A 20620-nucleotide genomic window follows, 5' to 3' on the forward strand; every position below is an offset into this window, starting at 1 on the left:
GCTCAGCGTGCAGTTCGAAGAAACGCGAGGTGGCAGGACGAGACCAGGTGGGGAGTAGCGACGCGGTCAAGCGAGTTCGTGTTGAAAGCGGGGCGCGGGGACGCAAATTGGCAGAAGACCGTAACGTCTTGGGGGAGCTGATAGTTAGTGAGCCCTTTTGTTGTCTCTCGGCAGCCAGAGTAGCTTTCAGACCACGTCCACCCCGGGTTAGACTCAAAGTATGAGTCAGACGTAAGCGTTTGCAAAGGGAGGCCAAGAGCCCTTCCGTAGAAGTAAAACGTGTTAGTTTGTTTTATTTTTGGGCATCGGAATGTTTTCGCGATTTGAGACTAGGATTTCTTTCAATATGTAAGGTTTGAGCTTTGTTTGTGTTTTCGTTCGAGAAGCTCGAGATTTGAAAGATGCGTTTTAAGTAAACATGTAGTCTCGCGAGATGCTCATTAATAAGTAGATAGGCTTTTTTTTTTATGTGTGTGTGAGTAACCTGAGGGTCAAGGTTATTGTTAAGAGGCCTATCGTAACGCGCGTGTGTGTTATTTAACCATCATTCTTTTTAGGTGTTTTGAATTTTCTAATGTTAAGCGCGTAGATTTTCAGTGAGTGCATGGTTTGCACTGAGAAGCGTTCTTAGTTCCATTAGCGCATGTCCTGTGTGGACGGAAGAAAGCAGATTTATGACTGGGTTGCTCGTGTGTGTTAGGGCAGCCGTATTCTGACTTCTCTGATAAGTATGCGTGGAACGAGTTATTAAGACGCATTATTTTAAGGGTTCTGCGGAGTGTGTAAGTCCCGCAAGTTTAATTGTTCGTTTACGTCACGTGTCCTGTAGGACCTTCAGGGAAAAAAAACGTGAGTAAGCGTAAGTGAAAAGTTTGCCTACAATGCAAGTACGCGTTTTGTTTAGTGACCACAAGGCTAGTGCGCTTGTGATTACGTACTTGTGAGGTTGACCAGATTATTCAGTGGCGCCAATACGTGCGATAAGTACGCCACTGCGATAGATTGGAAACATGCTGTTCGTGTAGTTAGGCCACTTAAGTTATGTTCGGCTGTTTTCATTTGTTGTTTGCATCGTCAACGACCCTTTTGTTTTGCAACAACAATAGTACTCTGGTCTTGTCGGCATTCGGGGAGAAATGGATAGCGGTTTGGAAGGGTGGTTTGAACTGTTTTGTCGAAATTGGGGAAATAAAAGATCAGGGTTGATTTTGACTCAGTAATAGTCTGGCGAGTCAGGGGTGAAGAGCCTGCGCTTACGCGTGGTGCAGCGCTGTGCTGTTTTGTTTGTTTGACGTCTGTTCTCCAGGGCCAAGGATCCCGAAGTTCGTCAAACGAGGCTCGACCCCAGTACCCTGCAGCTTCTTTCAGCGTTCCTCATGGCCAGCGAATTGATTTCACCGGCCATTCAGAACAACCGGGGCGAGGACGAGCTGTTAGATATGGAGCTGGTTCCTGCGATTACTTCGAGATCCCCAGACCACATCGGATTGCAGCACAGCTAATTGAGGAATGCAGAAGCAGGAAAGCGCATTCCAGAGAAGCGGCCGAGCAGACAAGTTTAAGGCAACGAGTTTACATGCCAACAAGTTCGTGCGCCGCCGGGATTAGCAGGTGGGCATCCGACAATGAAGCAGGTGCAGCCCTCCCCTTCTCTTTGTTCGAAGTGCATTGCCAGTCTGCGATGCAAGACCGCAGCAAGCCGCCAGGTGTGACACCGCGACACGGGCGCCTACCATTGGCTGAAAGTGGCGTCATCGGAGCGGACTCTCTCATTGGTCAAACATGACGTGACTTGCAGTGCTCGAAGGGTTTATAAGAAGCCTTCCAGAGAGACCTGAGATGCTGGGACATGCCCTGATTCCCTGATTCACCTCTCTCGAACTTCTTGCCGCGGGCCGCAGCGTCCGAGTTGCTGCCGGCCCGTAATGACTGTACGTCTGGTACTTGTCGCTCACCTCCCTGTATATAATATGTAGAATAAATCACCCCCAAGTTTGGTTTTCATCCGCGAAGTCCGTCCTTCAACCCCTACAACGTGTCAGCCGAATTAGTGCCCTTATGTTGTGAATATGATGTGCAAGCTGTAGCATACAGCGATCACTGTTTGGTAACTGCCACGTTCGGGAAAAGACAAAGCAAACACACCTTTAATTGGGATCTTTGGAAAATGAATGCGCAGTTGTTACATGACGATGTTTTTGTCGATGCTGTAGTGAAGGAACTAGAAAACCTGACTTCAGCCAAGCCAGTAAGCTTTGCCATTCAATGGGAAGAATTGAAACAGAGAGTCAAAATGTTGGCCATTCAAAGAAGCAGTGTCATTAGACACAAGCAGAAACAAGCAGAAACAAATCTTCGCCAGCAACTGCAATTTTTTATCAGCATGGAAAGTCTCGAGCCTGGTGCGTATGTTGACGAATTAAAGAAAGTGAAAACTGAACTAGAAAGGATAGATACAGAAAAATATAAAGCAGCGCTTGTGAGATCAAGGTCTGAGAAGTTGTGGGCGGGAGAAATTCCAACGAAACGAGCCTTATCAGAGGAGAAAAGGTACGCATGTCGGAAAGAAATCCGCCAGCTAGCTAAAGGCAATCACGTTACGCGCGACAAAAATGACATCAAACAAGGGATCGCCGATCACTTTAAAGCAATATTAGGTCACCCGCGGGACCTTAAAGATAGCTACGAAAAAGAATTTCTCTCATTGATACCAAAGCTCGATGAAGAAGTTAGGACACGTCTGGAACTACCAATAAGCCTGAGTGAGATAGAGTGCGCAATAGATGAGTTGCCCATCGGTAAAGCACCTGGGCCCGATGGCTTGGGAGCCACTTTCTATAAAACCTTCAAGTCTGCATTGGCCCGCGTTCTTCACGAAGTTATAAGTGAAGCGTTTGAGCGAAAAAGATTGCCCTTGTCTTTCACAACCTCATATATTGTGCTAATTCCGAAGAGTGATGATGAGCAAAAACTTTTGTTGCCAGGGTCATATCGCCCGATAACTCTAGCCAACGTCGACTATAAAATATTCGCGAAAGCCTTGGCCAAACGACTTCAAAGTGTAATTAAAACATTGGTAGGGCCGCACCAGACTTGTGGCATTAAAGGCCGCAGTATCACAACAAATGTACACGTGGCTCGAAGTGTGCTTGAGTGTTGCGATGCGATTGGCGACCACGTCGCGATGATGCAGATCGATTTGGCAAAGGCATTCGACCTCGTCTCGCACAAGGCTTTGTTCTGCATACTGGAACATGCGAATGTTGGCAACGTCATAACGGAAGGCGTCACGATGGCGTACAGAGAATGCTCAACGCGCATTATTGTTAATGGGGAGCTCACCGATAGCTTTCGCGTGCGTTCGTCTGTGCGGCAAGGATGCCCGCTGTCGCCCCTTCTATTTGCTGCTTATCTCGAACCACTCTGTTTGGCAATCAGAAATAACGAGCGCATAGCAGGCTATCGGCTGCAGGCAGCACACGTAAAAATCTTGGCATATGCCGACGATATCGCGATTTTCTGCACAAACACAGCCAGCATTAAGGAGGCCACGACTGTGGTTGAAAAGTTCTGCGATTCAACTGGAGCCCAGATAAACTGGGATAAGAGTTACGGCTTCTGGCATGGTAGTTGGAAAGACACGCCGGAGGCCCTTTGTCGATTGAAGTGGTCGTCGTTACCAACGCAGTACTTGGGTGTGCCTCTCGGAAGTTACCGTGAACCTGAATCGTACTGGCTCGATCAAACTTCGAAAGCAAAGGAAAAAGCTGACGGGTGGAGAGGAAAGCAATTGTCAATGTTTTCTAGAGCCACTGTCTGCAACCTCTTTTTAGTATCTAAGATATGGTACGTTATGAATGTGTTGTGTGCTGCGAGGGTAAGCGTACAAAAAATTCACCGAGTTTTCGCTACATTTATTTGGGCGTCTACCTGGGAGAGGATGAGTCGAACGAACTTGTTCCTCCCTGTCAAGAAAGGTGGGCTTGGTCTAGCTCATTTGTTTCTGCGACAAGTCGTGTCACGTTTTGTGTTTTTACGGGATCAAAAAGATCCGTTTCTCCGAACAGTGATACAGGTACGGCTGTGTAGACAAATTCCAGGATTCATTGTTTCGACTGTTCACAACATTCCAGGAGCTGTGACTGGTTACCTGCGTGAAGTGGTATGGTCATATAGGATGTTGAATGTACGTTTTTCACAGCTATACCTGTCAACCGTTACAAGGAAAAAACTATACAGAGATCTCGTGGACACGATGTTCCCTGCACCTTTGTACCCTCTTCCACACCGTGGAGGCCCAGGACAAGATGTCTTAAAGAGAGTGAAAAAAATGCCAATACGGCCGTCAGCTAAATCTTTCTTCTTCACATTACACACAAACACACTTCCCGTTAAGACCTGGCTTCATGAAAAGGGTATATTCATCCCCTGGACCACCGACTGCTTATTATGCAAAAAACCGGAAACAATAGAACATGCATTCCTAGACTGCTGGGACGCCATCTTTCACAGGGATGTTCTGCAGAGAACATTGAAAAAACACTTACCCTTAGACCCATATGGAATACGCTTCTTACTGATTGATAGCACCGAGGATGTCCCGCATGACCTTATTATGGTCCTGAGCCTCCACGCAATGTGGAAAACTAGACTGCAATTCCATAACGGAGACATTATTGCTCGACCGACTCGGGAAAATTTCATTGAGAGTGTTGTGTGTGTGAGAGACGGTTTCAAAGCGCTGCCTGATCCACCGCAATGGATCTCTGTATTTGATGAATTAGCGATGTTGAAAAGATTTTAGTACCGTGTTGAGCGAAGCGTGGCTCACATGTTTTATCCTTTGTAAACCATGATTTAGAACGTCGAAGTCGGCAATAAAGAAAAAAAAATCGGCCATACCATGCTGAATACGCCGGTTCTCGTCCGATCCCCGAAGCTAAGCAGCATTGGGCTCGGTCAGTACTTGGGAGGGAGACCACCTGGGAACACCGAGTGCTGATGGCACCTTTCTTTTTAATTTTTTTTTGCATGTACTTCTTTTTTTTATTATTAGTGTTATTATTTTAGTTGGCATGTTGCGCATGTAGGCGTAAAGCTGTGGTGAGTGGACGCGTTGGCGAAATGTAAACACTCATCATCCGCAGCATCTCGTACGTCAACATATCGATGTGAGCTTCGCGCGCACAAATTAAAACAACATGAAAGACGCGGCATGATATTACGCGGAGTAATACGGCGACAAGAAGTGTCACTAATCGCGCAAATTATTCGCATAAACTGCGAACTGCATCGCTATTACACGCGTGCAGGTTGGTAACATCACATAGACGGCAGCACATTCCAAGCCACCTAGCTGTGCAAGCCGCGGAAAAGCACACACAACGTGTTACGTCCACTCTCCTCTGCACAACTCGCACACGCAATTTTCTCTTTTCTAGCGCAGATCAACAAATTCAAACCACGTAATGAGACGTTTCCGTAACCCGTAAAGACTATTCATTGTAGCTGTAGAGAGCCAATGCTCATTTTTAGATGCAGGTGACATCAGAAACCTTCGTTTCTCGCCATCGGCCATACCATGCTGAATACGCCGGTTCTCGTCCGATCCCCGAAGCTAAGCAGCATTGGGCTCGGTCAGTACTTGGGAGGGAGACCACCTGGGAACACCGAGTGCTGATGGCACCTTTCGTACTTCTTTTTTTTATTATTAGTGTTATTATTTTAGTTGGCATGTTGCGCATGTAGGCGTAAAGCTGTGGTGAGTGGACGCGTTGGCGAAATGTAAACACTCATCATCCGCAGCATCTCGTACGTCAACATATCGATGTGAGCTTCGCGCGCACAAATTAAAACAACATGAAAGACGCGGCATGATATTACGCGGAGTAATACGGCGACAAGAAGTGTCACTAATCGCGCAAATTATTCGCATAAACTGCGAACTGCATCGCTATTACACGCGTGCAGGTTGGTAACATCACATAGACGGCAGCACATTCCAAGCCACCTAGCTGTGCAAGCCGCGGAAAAGCACACACAACGTGTTACGTCCACTCTCCTCTGCACAACTCGCACACGCAATTTTCTCTTTTCTAGCGCAGATCAACAAATTCAAACCACGTAATGAGACGTTTCCGTAACCCGTAAAGACTATTCATTGTAGCTGTAGAGAGCCAATGCTCATTTTTAGATGCAGGTGACATCAGAAACCTTCGTTTCTCGCCATCGGCCATACCATGCTGAATACGCCGGTTCTCGTCCGATCCCCGAAGCTAAGCAGCATTGGGCTCGGTCAGTACTTGGGAGGGAGACCACCTGGGAACACCGAGTGCTGATGGCACCTTTCTTTTTAATTTTTTTTTTGCATGTACTTCTTTTTTTTATTATTAGTGTTATTATTTTAGTTGGCATGTTGCGCATGTAGGCGTAAAGCTGTGGTGAGTGGACGCGTTGGCGAAATGTAAACACTCATCATCCGCAGCATCTCGTACGTCAACATATCGATGTGAGCTTCGCGCGCACAAATTAAAACAACATGAAAGACGCGGCATGATATTACGCGGAGTAATACGGCGACAAGAAGTGTCACTAATCGCGCAAATTATTCGCATAAACTGCGAACTGCATCGCTATTACACGCGTGCAGGTCGGTAACATCACATAGACGGCAGCACATTCCAAGCCACCTAGCTGTGCAAGCCGCGGAAAAGCACACACAACGTGTTACGTCCACTCTCCTCTGCACAACTCGCACACGCAATTTTCTCTTTTCTAGCGCAGATCAACAAATTCAAACCACGTAATGAGACGTTTCCGTAACCCGTAAAGACTATTCATTGTAGCTGTAGAGAGCCAATGCTCATTTTTAGATGCAGGTGACATCAGAAACCTTCGTTTCTCGCCATCGGCCATACCATGCTGTGGTTCCGCAAGAACATAAACCGCGATACAATCTGGCGTACAAATAGGTGTGATAGTCCAAGACCACCGCTGCGAACTGATCTGAACAGATTAGAGCGGCTGCAGCGTTCCCAGGTTGAGTTCCAAATGAACACAGCAAACACTCGATGCAGTTTTTGTACATTCACTCGCGACATGAATAGCACTTGTAGTATGTACCATATTTTTGCAACCAGAAAAATGTTGCACACAGTGGAGCGCGCGAACATTGAGAGATTGCGCCCTTGCCATGCCAGCGCTTGTTCCTTCGCCGTCTGTGTTTCCTGTTCCCAGAACTGCTTACTGTCTTTGTAATGCTCAAGCGGCACGCCAAGATATCTCACAGGCGTGGTCACCCACTGTATCTTTGCGAAACTGCGTGGTTTGCTTTGCCACGCGCCATGCCAAAACCCGATGCACTTATCCCAGTTTATGGCACTACCTGTTTTTTCACAATAAGTTTTCGCCAGAGTTACCACTTCGCTGACACTGTCATAGTAATCGCAAAACACTGCTAGATCGTCTGCATAGGAAAGCACTTTCACTTCACTTTGCTGTAATTTGAAACCTCTTATTTTCTCGTTCTCTTTAATGGCTAAGCAAAAAGGCTCCAGGTATATTGCGAAAAGCAATGACGAAATTGGGCACCCCTGTTTCAGAGATGAGCAGACATTGACGCTTCTCGTGAGACTCTTGTTAATAATTAGCCGTGTGCTGCAATCTGTGTACACCATTTTTAAGCCATCAATAATCACTGATCCTATGTTCGTGTATTCTAAAATCTCGAAGAGAATATCATGAGCCACACGGTCAAATGCCTTCTCCAGGTCTAGCTGTAACATTGCAACTTTACCCTCGAAAGCATCGACGCATTCTAGAATGCTCCTGGCGACGTGTACATTGGTAGTTATTGTGCGCCCTTTAATCCCACACGTTTGGTGGGTTCCAACTAAAATTTTTATTACGCTCTGTAACCTTTTCGCCAGTATTTTCATAAAAATTTTATAGTCAGTGTTCGCAAGGCTAATGGGGCGGTACGATGCAACAGACAAGCGCTTTACAGGATCGTCAGATTTTGGTATCAGGACCATCTGAGCTGTTCGGAATGACGCGGGTATTCGGTTGTTTTTGTAGGACTGCACTAAAAATTCCTTCATAATTGGTGCTATTTCTGCTTTAAATGTTTTGTAGAAAGCTGCACTTAATCCATCCGGCCCAGGTGCCTTTCCTGAGCCTAGTTCTTCTATAGCAGCCTCAACTTCACGCACAGTTATAGACGCTTCGAGGCCTTGTTTAACGCTTTCTTCCAATCGTGGCATAAAGTGCAGGAAGTGGCTTATGAAGCCACCCAGATCAGTTTTTCTTTCGCCAAATAGGTCTCTATAGTGTTCAACAAAGGCGCGTTCAATGGTCCTGCGGTCACTCGTTACTTCGTCATTGTAGCTTATCTGTTTTATATCACTGCGGCGAGCGTAAGCTTTCTCGTCACTTAGCGCACGTTTATTCGGTGTTTCCCCTTGCCACAATCTTTCTGCACGGGATCTTATCATGGCACCACGGTACTTCTCTGTATCGATGATTTCTAACTGGCTTTTAACTTTCTTGATTTCCTTCATGACTTGGCCAGGTTCTGTGCTTTCTACATTCAGTAGAAATTCGAGTTTACTCCTCAGGGCTTTTTCTTTCCGTTTTTCTTCTTGTTTCAGTTTAGTTGCCCTTTCTATAGCACTCATCTTCACTTCATTTTTAAAATCTTCCCACATGGTTACTACATATTTCTCTTCAGCTACAATCAATCGTCCAAGTTTTTCTTTAATGTCATTTACGAAACAGTCATCGTTGAGTAACTTATCGTTAAATTTCCACAAATCCCACGAGAAGTTTGTTTTTCGTTCTTTTGTTCCTATTGTGAAGGCAACCAAACTGTGGTCACTAAAAGAGACTTGGTTGTTCTCGTACGTTTTACATAACGGAACCAGTTCCAGTGACACATAAGCTCTATCTAGCCGAGCATGGCTAAGTCCTTGAAAATGAGTAAAACGCGGAACACTGTGGTCGTACAACACATAGCCGACGTCTTCCAGGTTGTATTCACTGACAAGATTGTTCTTGCGGAACCACAGTGATCCATTTTTGCGCACCATGACACAAGTGCGATTAGGTAATCTGTTACCTGACTTCCTTGTTTCGTGTTCGACTGTTCACTCCCCTCCAGTGAAAGGTTTCCTTCAGGAAGTAGTGCTATCTTTCCGTATGCTTAGTGTTCGATTCTCGCTAGAATATTTAAGTTCCGTCAAAAGAAAGAAATTGTACCATGATATGATAGACTCATTAATGCCAGTTCCAATGTATAGGCTAGCATACTATGGAGGTTCAGGCGATGATGTCCTCAAAAGGGTCAAAAGAATGCCTGTGAAACCATCGGTAAAATCATTCTTCTTCAAACTCCACACAAATACCTTGCCTGTAAAGACTTGGCTGGCCGACAAGGGAATATATGTGCCGTGGACCACCGATTGCATAAAGTGTAAAAAACCAGAGACTGTCGATCACGTCTTCATTGATTGTTGGGATCCCTTTTTTCATTGGGACATCTTACAACGAACATTAAAGAAAGCATTACCAATAACCCCACGTGGTATCAGATACTTAGACACAGGCAATAACGATATTCCATATGACCTTATTATGCTGCTGAGCCTCCATAGTATATGGTCCACAAGAATGTCGGTATGTCATGCTGATGTGAATGCCCATTCTGTACGAGAAAACTTTATTGAAAGTGTCGTCTACATGCGTGAAGTGTACAAAGCCCAGAAAGAACCGCCCGATTGGTTGCCGCTGTTCGATGAGTTGGCGAAATTCAAGCGATATTAATTTCAGAGAGTCAGCATAAGCTAAGCTGATTCTCTTTTAACAATGTATTCGCATGGCATTTCTGTGACAAGGAAATAAAGAAAAAAAAAAAAAAAAAATCGGCCATACCATGCTGAATACGCCGGTTCTCGTCCGATCCCCGAAGCTAAGCAGCATTGGGCTCGGTCAGTACTTGGGAGGGAGACCACCTGGGAACACCGAGTGCTGATGGCACCTTTCTTTTTAATTTTTTTTTGCATGTACTTCTTTTTATTATTATTAGTGTTATTATTTTAGTTGGCATGTTGCGCATGTAGGCGTAAAGCTGTGGTGAGTGGACGCGTTGGCGAAATGTAAACACTCATCATCCGCAGCATCTCGTACGTCAACATATCGATGTGAGCTTCGCGCGCACAAATTAAAACAACATGAAAGACGCGGCATGATATTACGCGGAGTAATACGGCGACAAGAAGTGTCACTAATCGCGCAAATTATTCGCATAAACTGCGAACTGCATCGCTATTACACGCGTGCAGGTTGGTAACATCACATAGACGGCAGCACATTCCAAGCCACCTAGCTGTGCAAGCCGCGGAAAAGCACACACAACGTGTTACGTCCACTCTCCTCTGCACAACTCGCACACGCAATTTTCTCTTTTCTAGCGCAGATCAACAAATTCAAACCACGTAATGAGACGTTTCCGTAACCCGTAAAGACTATTCATTGTAGCTGTAGAGAGCCAATGCTCATTTTTAGATGCAGGTGACATCAGAAACCTTCGTTTCTCGCCATCGGCCATACCATGCTGAATACGCCGGTTCTCGTCCGATCCCCGAAGCTAAGCAGCATTGGGCTCGGTCAGTACTTGGGAGGGAGACCACCTGGGAACACCGAGTGCTGATGGCACCTTTCTTTTTAATTTTTTTTTGCATGTACTTCTTTTTATTATTATTAGTGTTATTATTTTAGTTGGCATGTTGCGCATGTAGGCGTAAAGCTGTGGTGAGTGGACGCGTTGGCGAAATGTAAACACTCATCATCCGCAGCATCTCGTACGTCAACATATCGATGTGAGCTTCGCGCGCACAAATTAAAACAACATGAAAGACGCGGCATGATATTACGCGGAGTAATACGGCGACAAGAAGTGTCACTAATCGCGCAAATTATTCGCATAAACTGCGAACTGCATCGCTATTACACGCGTGCAGGTTGGTAACATCACATAGACGGCAGCACATTCCAAGCCACCTAGCTGTGCAAGCCGCGGAAAAGCACACACAACGTGTTACGTCCACTCTCCTCTGCACAACTCGCACACGCAATTTTCTCTTTTCTAGCGCAGATCAACAAATTCAAACCACGTAATGAGACGTTTCCGTAACCCGTAAAGACTATTCATTGTAGCTGTAGAGAGCCAATGCTCATTTTTAGATGCAGGTGACATCAGAAACCTTCGTTTCTCGCCATCGGCCATACCATGCTGAATACGCCGGTTCTCGTCCGATCCCCGAAGCTAAGCAGCATTGGGCTCGGTCAGTACTTGGGAGGGAGACCACCTGGGAACACCGAGTGCTGATGGCACCTTTCTTTTTAATTTTTTTTTGCATGTACTTCTTTTTTTTATTATTAGTGTTATTATTTTAGTTGGCATGTTGCGCATGTAGGCGTAAAGCTGTGGTGAGTGGACGCGTTGGCGAAATGTAAACACTCATCATCCGCAGCATCTCGTACGTCAACATATGGATGTGAGCTTCGCGCGCACAAATTAAAACAACATGAAAGACGCGGCATGATATTACGCGGAGTAATACGGCGACAAGAAGTGTCACTAATCGCGCAAATTATTCGCATAAACTGCGAACTGCATCGCTATTACACGCGTGCAGGTTGGTAACATCACATAGACGGCAGCACATTCCAAGCCACCTAGCTGTGCAAGCCGCGGAAAAGCACACACAACGTGTTACGTCCACTCTCCTCTGCACAACTCGCACACGCAATTTTCTCTTTTCTAGCGCAGATCAACAAATTCAAACCACGTAATGAGACGTTTCCGTAACCCATAAAGACTATTCATTGTAGCTGTAGAGAGCCAATGCTCATTTTTAGATGCAGGTGACATCAGAAACCTTCGTTTCTCGCCATCGGCCATACCATGCTGAATACGCCGGTTCTCGTCCGATCCCCGAAGCTAAGCAGCATTGGGCTCGGTCAGTACTTGGGAGGGAGACCACCTGGGAACACCGAGTGCTGATGGCACCTTTCTTTTTAATTTTTTTTTGCATGTACTTCTTTTTATTATTATTAGTGTTATTATTTTAGTTGGCATGTTGCGCATGTAGGCGTAAAGCTGTGGTGAGTGGACGCGTTGGCGAAATGTAAACACTCATCATCCGCAGCATCTCGTACGTCAACATATCGATGTGAGCTTCGCGCGCACAAATTAAAACAACATGAAAGACGCGGCATGATATTACGCGGAGTAATACGGCGACAAGAAGTGTCACTAATCGCGCAAATTATTCGCATAAACTGCGAACTGCATCGCTATTACACGCGTGCAGGTTGGTAACATCACATAGACGGCAGCACATTCCAAGCCACCTAGCTGTGCAAGCCGCGGAAAAGCACACACAACGTGTTACGTCCACTCTCCTCTGCACAACTCGCACACGCAATTTTCTCTTTTCTAGCGCAGATCAACAAATTCAAACCACGTAATGAGACGTTTCCGTAACCCGTAAAGACTATTCATTGTAGCTGTAGAGAGCCAATGCTCATTTTTAGATGCAGGTGACATCAGAAACCTTCGTTTCTCGCCATCGGCCATACCATGCTGAATACGCCGGTTCTCGTCCGATCCCCGAAGCTAAGCAGCATTGGGCTCGGTCAGTACTTGGGAGGGAGACCACCTGGGAACACCGAGTGCTGATGGCACCTTTCTTTTTAATTTTTTTTTGCATGTACTTCTTTTTATTATTATTAGTGTTATTATTTTAGTTGGCATGTTGCGCATGTAGGCGTAAAGCTGTGGTGAGTGGACGCGTTGGCGAAATGTAAACACTCATCATCCGCAGCATCTCGTACGTCAACATATCGATGTGAGCTTCGCGCGCACAAATTAAAACAACATGAAAGACGCGGCATGATATTACGCGGAGTAATACGGCGACAAGAAGTGTCACTAATCGCGCAAATTATTCGCATAAACTGCGAACTGCATCGCTATTACACGCGTGCAGGTTGGTAACATCACATAGACGGCAGCACATTCCAAGCCACCTAGCTGTGCAAGCCGCGGAAAAGCACACACAACGTGTTACGTCCACTCTCCTCTGCACAACTCGCACACGCAATTTTCTCTTTTCTAGCGCAGATCAACAAATTCAAACCACGTAATGAGACGTTTCCGTAACCCGTAAAGACTATTCATTGTAGCTGTAGAGAGCCAATGCTCATTTTTAGATGCAGGTGACATCAGAAACCTTCGTTTCTCGCCATCGGCCATACCATGCTGAATACGCCGGTTCTCGTCCGATCCCCGAAGCTAAGCAGCATTGGGCTCGGTCAGTACTTGGGAGGGAGACCACCTGGGAACACCGAGTGCTGATGGCACCTTTCTTTTTAATTTTTTTTTGCATGTACTTCTTTTTATTATTATTAGTGTTATTATTTTAGTTGGCATGTTGCGCATGTAGGCGTAAAGCTGTGGTGAGTGGACGCGTTGGCGAAACGTAAACACTCATCATCCGCAGCATCTCGTACGTCAACATATCGATGTGAGCTTCGCGCGCACAAATTAAAACAACATGAAAGACGCGGCATGATATTACGCGGAGTAATACGGCGACAAGAAGTGTCACTAATCGCGCAAATTATTCGCATAAACTGCGAACTGCATCGCTATTACACGCGTGCAGGTTGGTAACATCACATAGACGGCAGCACATTCCAAGCCACCTAGCTGTGCAAGCCGCGGAAAAGCACACACAACGTGTTACGTCCACTCTCCTCTGCACAACTCGCACACGCAATTTTCTCTTTTCTAGCGCAGATCAACAAATTCAAACCACGTAATGAGACGTTTCCGTAACCCGTAAAGACTATTCATTGTAGCTGTAGAGAGCCAATGCTCATTTTTAGATGCAGGTGACATCAGAAACCTTCGTTTCTCGCCATCGGCCATACCATGCTGAATACGCCGGTTCTCGTCCGATCCCCGAAGCTAAGCAGCATTGGGCTCGGTCAGTACTTGGGAGGGAGACCACCTGGGAACACCGAGTGCTGATGGCACCTTTCTTTTTAATTTTTTTTTGCATGTACTTCTTTTTATTATTATTAGTGTTATTATTTTAGTTGGCATGTTGCGCATGTAGGCGTAAAGCTGTGGTGAGTGGACGCGTTGGCGAAATGTAAACACTCATCATCCGCAGCATCTCGTACGTCAACATATCGATGTGAGCTTCGCGCGCACAAATTAAAACAACATGAAAGACGCGGCATGATATTACGCGGAGTAATACGGCGACAAGAAGTGTCACTAATCGCGCAAATTATTCGCATAAACTGCGAACTGCATCGCTATTACACGCGTGCAGGTTGGTAACATCACATAGACGGCAGCACATTCCAAGCCACCTAGCTGTGCAAGCCGCGGAAAAGCACACACAACGTGTTACGTCCACTCTCCTCTGCACAACTCGCACACGCAATTTTCTCTTTTCTAGCGCAGATCAACAAATTCAAACCACGTAATGAGACGTTTCCGTAACCCGTAAAGACTATTCATTGTAGCTGTAGAGAGCCAATGCTCATTTTTAGATGCAGGTGACATCAGAAACCTTCGTTTCTCGCCATCGGCCATACCATGCTGAATACGCCGGTTCTCGTCCGATCCCCGAAGCTAAGCAGCATTGGGCTCGGTCAGTACTTGGGAGGGAGACCACCTGGGAACACCGAGTGCTGATGGCACCTTTCTTTTTAATTTTTTTTTGCATGTACTTCTTTTTTTTATTATTAGTGTTATTATTTTAGTTGGCATGTTGCGCATGTAGGCGTAAAGCTGTGGTGAGTGGACGCGTTGGCGAAATGTAAACACTCATCATCCGCAGCATCTCGTACGTCAACATATCGATGTGAGCTTCGCGCGCACAAATTAAAACAACATGAAAGACGCGGCATGATATTACGCGGAGTAATACGGCGACAAGAAGTGTCACTAATCGCGCAAATTATTCGCATAAACTGCGAACTGCATCGCTATTACACGCGTGCAGGTTGGTAACATCACATAGACGGCAGCACATTCCAAGCCACCTAGCTGTGCAAGCCGCGGAAAAGCACACACAACGTGTTACGTCCACTCTCCTCTGCACAACTCGCACACGCAATTTTCTCTTTTCTAGCGCAGATCAACAAATTCAAACCACGTAATGAGACGTTTCCGTAACCCATAAAGACTATTCATTGTAGCTGTAGAGAGCCAATGCTCATTTTTAGATGCAGGTGACATCAGAAACCTTCGTTTCTCGCCATCGGCCATACCATGCTGAATACGCCGGTTCTCGTCCGATCCCCGAAGCTAAGCAGCATTGGGCTCGGTCAGTACTTGGGAGGGAGACCACCTGGGAACACCGAGTGCTGATGGCACCTTTCTTTTTAATTTTTTTTTGCATGTACTTCTTTTTATTATTATTAGTGTTATTATTTTAGTTGGCATGTTGCGCATGTAGGCGTAAAGCTGTGGTGAGTGGACGCGTTGGCGAAATGTAAACACTCATCATCCGCAGCATCTCGTACGTCAACATATCGATGTGAGCTTCGCGCGCACAAATTAAAACAACATGAAAGACGCGGCATGATATTACGCGGAGTAATACGGCGACAAGAAGTGTCACTAATCGCGCAAATTATTCGCATAAACTGCGAACTGCATCGCTATTACACGCGTGCAGGTTGGTAACATCACATAGACGGCAGCACATTCCAAGCCACCTAGCTGTGCAAGCCGCGGAAAAGCACACACAACGTGTTACGTCCACTCTCCTCTGCACAACTCGCACACGCAATTTTCTCTTTTCTAGCGCAGATCAACAAATTCAAACCACGTAATGAGACGTTTCCGTAACCCGTAAAGACTATTCATTGTAGCTGTAGAGAGCCAATGCTCATTTTTAGATGCAGGTGACATCAGAAACCTTCGTTTCTCGCCATCGGCCATACCATGCTGAATACGCCGGTTCTCGTCCGATCCCCGAAGCTAAGCAGCATTGGGCTCGGTCAGTACTTGGGAGGGAGACCACCTGAGAACACCGAGTGCTGATGGCACCTTTCTTTTTAATTTTTTTTTGCATGTACTTCTTTTTATTATTATTAGTGTTATTATTTTAGTTGGCATGTTGCGCATGTAGGCGTAAAGCTGTGGTGAGTGGACGCGTTGGCGAAATGTAAACACTCATCATCCGCAGCATCTCGTACGTCAACATATCGATGTGAGCTTCGCGCGCACAAATTAAAACAACATGAAAGACGCGGCATGATATTACGCGGAGTAATACGGCGACAAGAAGTGTCACTAATCGCGCAAATTATTCGCATAAACTGCGAACTGCATCGCTATTACACGCGTGCAGGTTGGTAACATCACATAGACGGCAGCACATTCCAAGCCACCTAGCTGTGCAAGCCGCGGAAAAGCACACACAACGTGTTACGTCCACTCTCCTCTGCACAACTCGCACACGCAATTTTCTCTTTTCTAGCGCAGATCAACAAATTCAAACCACGTAATGAGACGTTTCCGTAACCCGTAAAGACTATTCATTGTAGCTGTAGAGAGCCAATGCTCATTTTTAGATGCAGGTGACATCAGAAACCTTCGTTTCTCGCCATCGGCCATACCATGCTGAATACGCCGGTTCTCGTCCGATCCCCGAAGCTAAGCAGCATTGGGCTCGGTCAGTACTTGGGAGGGAGACCACCTGGGAACACCGAGTGCTGATGGCACCTTTCTTTTTAATTTTTTTTTGCATGTACTTCTTTTTATTATTATTAGTGTTATTATTTTAGTTGGCATGTTGCGCATGTAGGCGTAAAGCTGTGGTGAGTGGACGCGTTGGCGAAATGTAAACACTCATCATCCGCAGCATCTCGTACGTCAACATATCGATGTGAGCTTCGCGCGCACAAATTAAAACAACATGAAAGACGCGGCATGATATTACGCGGAGTAATACGGCGACAAGAAGTGTCACTAATCGCGCAAATTATTCGCATAAACTGCGAACTGCATCGCTATTACACGCGTGCAGGTTGGTAACATCACATAGACGGCAGCACATTCCAAGCCACCTAGCTGTGCAAGCCGCGGAAAAGCACACACAACGTGTTACGTCCACTCTCCTCTGCACAACTCGCACACGCAATTTTCTCTTTTCTAGCGCAGATCAACAAATTCAAACCACGTAATGAGACGTTTCCGTAACCCGTAAAGACTATTCATTGTAGCTGTAGAGAGCCAATGCTCATTTTTAGATGCAGGTGACATCAGAAACCTTCGTTTCTCGCCATCGGCCATACCATGCTGAATACGCCGGTTCTCGTCCGATCCCCGAAGCTAAGCAGCATTGGGCTCGGTCAGTACTTGGGAGGGAGACCACCTGGGAACACCGAGTGCTGATGGCACCTTTCTTTTTAATTTTTTTTTGCATGTACTTCTTTTTATTATTATTAGTGTTATTATTTTAGTTGGCATGTTGCGCATGTAGGCGTAAAGCTGTGGTGAGTGGACGCGTTGGCGAAATGTAAACACTCATCATCCGCAGCATCTCGTACGTCAACATATCGATGTGAGCTTCGCGCGCACAAATTAAAACAACATGAAAGACGCGGCATGATATTACGCGGAGTAATACGGCGACAAGAAGTGTCACTAATCGCGCAAATTATTCGCATAAACTGCGAACTGCATCGCTATTACACGCGTGCAGGTTGGTAACATCACATAGACGGCAGCACATTCCAAGCCACCTAGCTGTGCAAGCCGCGGAAAAGCACACACAACGTGTTACGTCCACTCTCCTCTGCACAACTCGCACACGCAATTTTCTCTTTTCTAGCGCAGATCAACAAATTCAAACCACGTAATGAGACGTTTCCGTAACCCGTAAAGACTATTCATTGTAGCTGTAGAGAGCCAATGCTCATTTTTAGATGCAGGTGACATCAGAAACCTTCGTTTCTCGCCATCGGCCATACCATGCTGAATACGCCGGTTCTCGTCCGATCCCCGAAGCTAAGCAGCATTGGGCTCGGTCAGTACTTGGGAGGGAGACCACCTGGGAACACCGAGTGCTGATGGCACCTTTCTTTTTAATTTTTTTTTGCATGTACTTCTTTTTATTATTATTAGTGTTATTATTTTAGTTGGCATGTTGCGCATGTAGGCGTAAAGCTGTGGTGAGTGGACGCGTTGGCGAAATGTAAACACTCATCATCCGCAGCATCTCGTACGTCAACATATCGATGTGAGCTTCGCGCGCACAAATTAAAACAACATGAAAGACGCGGCATGATATTACGCGGAGTAATACGGCGACAAGAAGTGTCACTAATCGCGCAAATTATTCGCATAAACTGCGAACTGCATCGCTATTACACGCGTGCAGGTTGGTAACATCACATAGACGGCAGCACATTCCAAGCCACCTAGCTGTGCAAGCCGCGGAAAAGCACACACAACGTGTTACGTCCACTCTCCTCTGCACAACTCGCACACGCAATTTTCTCTTTTCTAGCGCAGATCAACAAATTCAAACCACGTAATGAGACGTTTCCGTAACCCGTAAAGACTATTCATTGTAGCTGTAGAGAGCCAATGCTCATTTTTAGATGCAGGTGACATCAGAAACCTTCGTTTCTCGCCATCGGCCATACCATGCTGAATACGCCGGTTCTCGTCCGATCCCCGAAGCTAAGCAGCATTGGGCTCGGTCAGTACTTGGGAGGGAGACCACCTGGGAACACCGAGTGCTGATGGCACCTTTCTTTTTAATTTTTTTTTTGCATGTACTTCTTTTTATTATTATTAGTGTTATTATTTTAGTTGGCATGTTGCGCATGTAGGCGTAAAGCTGTGGTGAGTGGACGCGTTGGCGAAATGTAAACACTCATCATCCGCAGCATCTCGTACGTCAACATATCGATGTGAGCTTCGCGCGCACAAATTAAAACAACATGAAAGACGCGGCATGATATTACGCGGAGTAATACGGCGACAAGAAGTGTCACTAATCGCGCAAATTATTCGCATAAACTGCGAACTGCATCGCTATTACACGCGTGCAGGTTGGTAACATCACATAGACGGCAGCACATTCCAAGCCACCTAGCTGTGCAAGCCGCGGAAAAGCACACACAACGTGTTACGTCCACTCTCCTCTGCACAACTCGCACACGCAATTTTCTCTTTTCTAGCGCAGATCAACAAATTCAAACCACGTAATGAGACGTTTCCGTAACCCGTAAAGACTATTCATTGTAGCTGTAGAGAGCCAATGCTCATTTTTAGATGCAGGTGACATCAGAAACCTTCGTTTCTCGCCATCGGCCATACCATGCTGAATACGCCGGTTCTCGTCCGATCCCCGAAGCTAAGCAGCATTGGGCTCGGTCAGTACTTGGGAGGGAGACCACCTGGGAACACCGAGTGCTGATGGCACCTTTCTTTTTAATTTTTTTTTGCATGTACTTCTTTTTTTTATTATTAGTGTTATTATTTTAGTTGGCATGTTGCGCATGTAGGCGTAAAGCTGTGGTGAGTGGACGCGTTGGCGAAATGTAAACACTCATCATCCGCAGCATCTCGTACGTCAACATATCGATGTGAGCTTCGCGCGCACAAATTAAAACAACATGAAAGACGCGGCATGATATTACGCGGAGTAATACGGCGACAAGAAGTGTCACTAATCGCGCAAATTATTCGCATAAACTGCGAACTGCATCGCTATTACACGCGTGCAGGTTGGTAACATCACATAGACGGCAGCACATTCCAAGCCACCTAGCTGTGCAAGCCGCGGAAAAGCACACACAACGTGTTACGTCCACTCTCCTCTGCACAACTCGCACACGCAATTTTCTCTTTTCTAGCGCAGATCAACAAATTCAAACCACGTAATGAGACGTTTCCGTAACCCGTAAAGACTATTCATTGTAGCTGTAGAGAGCCAATGCTCATTTTTAGATGCAGGTGACATCAGAAACCTTCGTTTCTCGCCATCGGCCATACCATGCTGAATACGCCGGTTCTCGTCCGATCCCCGAAGCTAAGCAGCATTGGGCTCGGTCAGTACTTGGGAGGGAGACCACCTGGGAACACCGAGTGCTGATGGCACCTTTCTTTTTAATTTTTTTTTGCATGTACTTCTTTTTATTATTATTAGTGTTATTATTTTAGTTGGCATGTTGCGCATGTAGGCGTAAAGCTGTGGTGAGTGGACGCGTTGGCGAAATGTAAACACTCATCATCCGCAGCATCTCGTACGTCAACATATCGATGTGAGCTTCGCGCGCACAAATTAAAACAACATGAAAGACGCGGCATGATATTACGCGGAGTAATACGGCGACAAGAAGTGTCACTAATCGCGCAAATTATTCGCATAAACTGCGAACTGCATCGCTATTACACGCGTGCAGGTTGGTAACATCACATAGACGGCAGCACATTCCAAGCCACCTAGCTGTGCAAGCCGCGGAAAAGCACACACAACGTGTTACGTCCACTCTCCTCTGCACAACTCGCACACGC

At 46.1% G+C, this 20620-nt stretch overlaps 17 non-coding genes and 2 pseudogenes across 17 annotated transcripts; all 19 read left to right on the forward strand.

Moving 5' to 3' along the window:
- The first annotated feature begins 4888 nt into the window (after positions 1-4888).
- LOC139053658 (5S ribosomal RNA) lies at positions 4889-5007 on the forward strand (annotated as a pseudogene).
- Positions 5008-5566: 559 nt separating this feature from the next.
- On the forward strand, positions 5567-5685 carry LOC139053572 (5S ribosomal RNA). Its single transcript, XR_011510588.1, has one exon. It is a non-coding gene; the product is annotated as a 5S ribosomal RNA (ribosomal RNA).
- A 539-nt stretch (positions 5686-6224) lies between these two features.
- LOC139053666 (5S ribosomal RNA) lies at positions 6225-6343 on the forward strand. Its single transcript, XR_011510674.1, has one exon. It is a non-coding gene; the product is annotated as a 5S ribosomal RNA (ribosomal RNA).
- A 3570-nt stretch (positions 6344-9913) lies between these two features.
- Positions 9914-10032, forward strand: LOC139053660 (5S ribosomal RNA; annotated as a pseudogene).
- Positions 10033-10591: 559 nt separating this feature from the next.
- On the forward strand, positions 10592-10710 carry LOC139053677 (5S ribosomal RNA). The gene has a single exon (XR_011510687.1). It is a non-coding gene; the product is annotated as a 5S ribosomal RNA (ribosomal RNA).
- A 559-nt stretch (positions 10711-11269) lies between these two features.
- Positions 11270-11388, forward strand: LOC139053689 (5S ribosomal RNA). The gene has a single exon (XR_011510698.1). It is a non-coding gene; the product is annotated as a 5S ribosomal RNA (ribosomal RNA).
- A 559-nt stretch (positions 11389-11947) lies between these two features.
- On the forward strand, positions 11948-12066 carry LOC139053701 (5S ribosomal RNA). The gene has a single exon (XR_011510710.1). It is a non-coding gene; the product is annotated as a 5S ribosomal RNA (ribosomal RNA).
- Positions 12067-12625: 559 nt separating this feature from the next.
- On the forward strand, positions 12626-12744 carry LOC139053578 (5S ribosomal RNA). Its single transcript, XR_011510594.1, has one exon. It is a non-coding gene; the product is annotated as a 5S ribosomal RNA (ribosomal RNA).
- A 559-nt stretch (positions 12745-13303) lies between these two features.
- On the forward strand, positions 13304-13422 carry LOC139053590 (5S ribosomal RNA). Its single transcript, XR_011510605.1, has one exon. It is a non-coding gene; the product is annotated as a 5S ribosomal RNA (ribosomal RNA).
- A 559-nt stretch (positions 13423-13981) lies between these two features.
- LOC139053602 (5S ribosomal RNA) lies at positions 13982-14100 on the forward strand. The gene has a single exon (XR_011510616.1). It is a non-coding gene; the product is annotated as a 5S ribosomal RNA (ribosomal RNA).
- A 559-nt stretch (positions 14101-14659) lies between these two features.
- Positions 14660-14778, forward strand: LOC139053614 (5S ribosomal RNA). Its single transcript, XR_011510628.1, has one exon. It is a non-coding gene; the product is annotated as a 5S ribosomal RNA (ribosomal RNA).
- Positions 14779-15337: 559 nt separating this feature from the next.
- On the forward strand, positions 15338-15456 carry LOC139053625 (5S ribosomal RNA). The gene has a single exon (XR_011510639.1). It is a non-coding gene; the product is annotated as a 5S ribosomal RNA (ribosomal RNA).
- A 559-nt stretch (positions 15457-16015) lies between these two features.
- On the forward strand, positions 16016-16134 carry LOC139053657 (5S ribosomal RNA). Its single transcript, XR_011510670.1, has one exon. It is a non-coding gene; the product is annotated as a 5S ribosomal RNA (ribosomal RNA).
- Positions 16135-16693: 559 nt separating this feature from the next.
- Positions 16694-16812, forward strand: LOC139053636 (5S ribosomal RNA). The gene has a single exon (XR_011510650.1). It is a non-coding gene; the product is annotated as a 5S ribosomal RNA (ribosomal RNA).
- A 559-nt stretch (positions 16813-17371) lies between these two features.
- On the forward strand, positions 17372-17490 carry LOC139053647 (5S ribosomal RNA). The gene has a single exon (XR_011510661.1). It is a non-coding gene; the product is annotated as a 5S ribosomal RNA (ribosomal RNA).
- A 559-nt stretch (positions 17491-18049) lies between these two features.
- LOC139053659 (5S ribosomal RNA) lies at positions 18050-18168 on the forward strand. Its single transcript, XR_011510671.1, has one exon. It is a non-coding gene; the product is annotated as a 5S ribosomal RNA (ribosomal RNA).
- Positions 18169-18727: 559 nt separating this feature from the next.
- On the forward strand, positions 18728-18846 carry LOC139053663 (5S ribosomal RNA). Its single transcript, XR_011510672.1, has one exon. It is a non-coding gene; the product is annotated as a 5S ribosomal RNA (ribosomal RNA).
- Positions 18847-19406: 560 nt separating this feature from the next.
- LOC139053665 (5S ribosomal RNA) lies at positions 19407-19525 on the forward strand. The gene has a single exon (XR_011510673.1). It is a non-coding gene; the product is annotated as a 5S ribosomal RNA (ribosomal RNA).
- A 559-nt stretch (positions 19526-20084) lies between these two features.
- On the forward strand, positions 20085-20203 carry LOC139053667 (5S ribosomal RNA). The gene has a single exon (XR_011510675.1). It is a non-coding gene; the product is annotated as a 5S ribosomal RNA (ribosomal RNA).
- Positions 20204-20620: the final 417 nt, after the last annotated feature.

Source organism: Dermacentor albipictus, unplaced genomic scaffold (genome assembly GCF_038994185.2).
Source record: "Dermacentor albipictus isolate Rhodes 1998 colony unplaced genomic scaffold, USDA_Dalb.pri_finalv2 scaffold_160, whole genome shotgun sequence".
Lineage (NCBI taxonomy): Eukaryota > Metazoa > Arthropoda > Arachnida > Ixodida > Ixodidae > Dermacentor > Dermacentor albipictus.